The sequence below is a fragment of the Somniosus microcephalus genome, unplaced genomic scaffold, assembly GCF_052327205.1.
Source record: "Somniosus microcephalus isolate GS21.2 unplaced genomic scaffold, FLI_Smic_1.0 scaffold1039, whole genome shotgun sequence".
Lineage (NCBI taxonomy): Eukaryota > Metazoa > Chordata > Chondrichthyes > Squaliformes > Somniosidae > Somniosus > Somniosus microcephalus.
Window position 1 is genome coordinate 16134 of NW_028226226.1, and position 4061 is coordinate 20194.

Consider the following 4061-nt stretch of genomic DNA (forward strand, 5'->3'; position numbering starts at 1 on the left):
TCCAAGGAGTATAAATACTCGGGCGTGGGCCCAGCTTGCTCAGGATGTTTCTGTAACCAGGAGCTAGTGATGTAACTAGAAATCTCATGGTTGTGAAACAGTTGATTAAAGCCTTGTTTTATACTCAAACCAAGCTCTCAGCAGTCTTTTTACATCAGGTATCACTACTGCTCCATAGACCATGAGCTTAGTGCCGGGTTTGAGGTCCTGGTCTTCAAACATTCTCTTCCTCAGCGATTCAAGAAGGCAGTTCACCACCACCTTTTAAAGGCAATTAGGGAAGGGCAATAAAATGCTGGGAGTGATTACTGACACAGAAGTTTGAGTCATGGGTGAGAGCCTGGGTGCAGCCCTGCACCTCTGTGCAGTCATTGTCAGTGTTTGCTGCACCTCAATGCTGTAGAACACTGACAGCACAAATGTCAAATTAAAGTTGGCCATGGTCCCTTTAAGGAAACCGGCTGATGACGCGTCATCAAATGATGTCATTAGACCCGCTTCCTCCAGTTGGCCGGGAAACTCGCTGGGCAGGCTTAACAAGCCCAATCACGGTAAATTAATTCTACACAGTGGGCTGGAGCTAGCTGCAGGGTCGGGACCCACCACTGACATCGCCTGCCACGGACCCGCCGAGGTTGGTAAAATCCAGCCCATCGTTTCTCTACCCTATTAAATCCATTTAACATTTTAAACAATTCGATTAGATCACCCCTCAATCTTCTAAACTCAAGGGATACAAGCCAAGTTGTAACAACATGGCCTCATATTTTAACACTTTAAGCCCAGTATCAGTCACTGCCCCCTGAATCACCATGCTCTCTGTATGTGAAAAGATGTTAACAATAGGTTTGTGAGGTTGTTTTTGACGTTCTTGTGAAATCAGGAGTATAGGGATTAGAATTTGAAGTCTGACTGTCAGCAATGAAGACCTGAATTCAGGAGTGTGAGCACTGTACGTTCCCTGAAATCAGTAGTGTGAACGCTGTGAGTTCTCTGGACTTGGCAGTGTGAGTGTATGTGTGTTCTCCAACCCAGGAGCTTGAGCCCTGTCTGTCCTCTGAAATCAGTAGAGTTAGCACTGTGAACTCTGGAGCCTGCCTGACAATGCCTGACACTGGATCAAATTAGGCCGCGTCTACTTGCAACACCAGTTTTCTGATTGGGCCACTTGGAAGACAAGACACACCCAACAGTTTGTCTGGAATGTGTCATTTGATCCTGCCTGCTGGAGAGTAATCAAGATCTCTGCAATGTGTAATTTGATCCAGTCATTGTCAGGCAGGCGACTGAGCTCACAGTGCTAACACTACTGCTTTCAGAGAACAGACAGGGCTCACACTCCTGGATTGGAGCACACACACGCTTACACTGCCGAGTTCAGATTGGAAGGGGTGAGGCCATGGAGGGATTTTAACATGATGATGGGAATTTTAAAATCAAGGTGTTGGTGGACAATGTTCCCCTAATTTTTTTTTGGTTGCGCGGTCCCTTTAATGGGCTGCGTGGCCCATTCAAAAATTCACACATGTGCAAAATCTCCCATTCAAAATTTTGAGCATGCATTCAAGATCCGGTAAGTGGCCTGCGCAGGACTTCCAGACAGCTGCATGGCTGCGTGGCTTAGCGGGAGCATTGTTGGTGGTACATGAGCCAATGTAGGTCAATGAGCACAGGGGTGATGGGTGAACGGGACTTGCTGCGTGTTAGAACACGGGCAGCAGAGCTTTTGATGAGCTCAAGTTCATTGAGGGTGGAAGATGGGGGGCTGGCTAGGGGAACATTGGAATAGTCGAGTCCGGCAAACAACACAAAAATGCATGTTGTAGGACCGACACAGAATACGCTCTCATTTAAAAAAATTCATTTAGTTATTTCCCATTCCTAGTTGCTCTTAAGAGGGTGGTCATGAGGTACCTTCTTGAACTGCTGCGGCTTGCTGGGGGAGGAGAGGGAGAGCGTGGTGCAGGTGTAAAGGGGATGGGGGTGGAAGACTGTGATCTGGGTCTAACAGAGGGTGGGAGAGAACGTGATCTATCTTCCTATCTGGATCACGTTCTTGCTCTCATCCCCTCCCTCCTTTAGACCTGGATCATGTTCTTCCCCCTTCCACACTGTTCTCACAGTGTTCCCCCCCCCAACAAGTTCCTGACCTCCTCCCTCCCCCAAGCTCCTGACCTCCTCACCCCCCGAGTTCCTGACCACCTCACCCCCTGAGTTCCTGACATTCTCCCCCACCGAGTTCCTGACCTTCTCCCCCCTGAGTTCCTGACCTCCTCACCCCCCGAGTTCCTGACCTCCTCACCCCCTGAGTTCCTGACCTTCTCCCCACCGAGTTCCTGACCTTCTCCCCCCCACCGGGTTCCTGACCTTCTACCCCCACACTCGAGTTCCTGACCTTCTCCCCCCCAAGTTCCTGACCTTCTCCCCCCCACCGAGTCCCTCACCTCCTCACCTCCTCTGAGTTCCTGGCCTTCGCCTCCGAGTTCCTGACCTTCTCACCCCCCCACCCGAGTTCCTGACCTCCCCCCCTGAGTTTCTGACCTTCCCCCCCCTGGGCTCCTGACCTTCTCCCACCACCCCCCCTCCCTCGGGTTCCTGACCTTCTCCCCCCCCCCACCAGTTCCTGACCTTCTCCCCCCTGAGTTCCTGATTTCCCCCCCGCCCTCCCCCATCCGTGGAGAGAGAAACAGAGTTAACTCCACACAATTTGTTTTCCCATCTATGTTTGTATCATCAGCAAATTTGGCTACCTTATATTCGGTCCCTTCATCCAAGTCACTAATATAGTTGTAAATAGTTGAGGCCCCAGCACTGATCCCTGTGGGACCCCAGTAGTTATAGTTTCCCAACCTGAAAATGACCCATCTTACCCCCCCAGTTCCTGACCTTCTCCCCGCCCCCCCGCGGGTTCCTGACCTTCTCCCCCCCAAGTTCCTGACCTTTCCCCCCCCCCCAGATTTCCTGACCTTCTCCCCCCTGAGTTCCTGATCTCTCCCCACCCGCCCCCCCCCCCCGTTACTGACCTCCTCACCGCCGCCCCCCCCCCATCGTGGAGAGAGAAACAGAGTTAACGTTAATTCTGTTTTTCTCTCCACAGATGCTGCCTGGCCTGCTGAGTTTTTCCAGCGTTGTCTGTTATTTCAGATTTCCAGCATCCGCAGTATTTTGCTATTGCGTTACTGAGGGAGGGTTCATTTCCTTTTAAGGGCAATATGCAAATAAGCATGGCAGGTTCTTTATCACTACAGTATTTTCTCAAAGGGAATATCATTACATATCGCAATATTTTAACAGAATTGACATGTTAGAGCAGCAGCACTTTCTGATTGAAGGGACATTGTGACTTTTTAAAATGGGTCGTTGACACGGTAAGAGGCAGTGAATGATGTCGGGAGGCACTGTGTGGGGCAAAAAATCATACTTACCTGGCAGGGGAGAGACCATGATCAAGAAGGTGGTTCTCCCAGGACGAGGCTAACCCATTGCACTTCGGGTGTGCTGACGCCTGCGATGTCCCCAAATGCGGGATACTCGACTGCAAAATTTGTGGTAGTGGGGGACTGCGTTCGCGCTCTCCCCTGATTCATAACCAAGAATAGATGGACTATTTTTCATGTTGGGATAGCTGTTCTTTCCAGTACACATATGTTTGTTGTTCCAATCACGTTCTTGCCATCATTTTACAGCGTTTTTGCAACTATAAATTAACTATAATGTTATTTTAGCTAATTTTGTTTTCACCTTAACTTCACTTTATTTCCAACAGAGGGAGCTGTTATACAAGAGAACCTTCCTCCACAAGACTCAATGCTAAGAAACAACTCAACAGGTCATACATTAATCTTCTGATAAGCAATCAAAGTGCTCACATTTCTATTCTAAGGGAATGGATCTCTACAACTAAGAAATTACGCATTTTGTATAAAAACTCTACATTATTCACACTAGTAAGTCCACACCACAATATTTTCAAAGCTGCATGCCAACTCTGGACTTTGGCAAAATGTTCAATGTTGTCAAATTTTTTTGTCTTAAAATACTCCTGTGCAGTGCCTTGGCAT

General features: G+C 48.8%; 1 non-coding gene across 1 annotated transcript; it reads left to right on the forward strand.

Annotated features, from left to right (window-relative positions):
* The first annotated feature begins 3417 nt into the window (after positions 1 to 3417).
* On the forward strand, positions 3418 to 3581 carry LOC147080885 (U1 spliceosomal RNA). Its single transcript, XR_015076983.1, has one exon. It is a non-coding gene; the product is annotated as a U1 spliceosomal RNA (small nuclear RNA).
* The last annotated feature ends 480 nt before the right edge of the window (positions 3582 to 4061 follow it).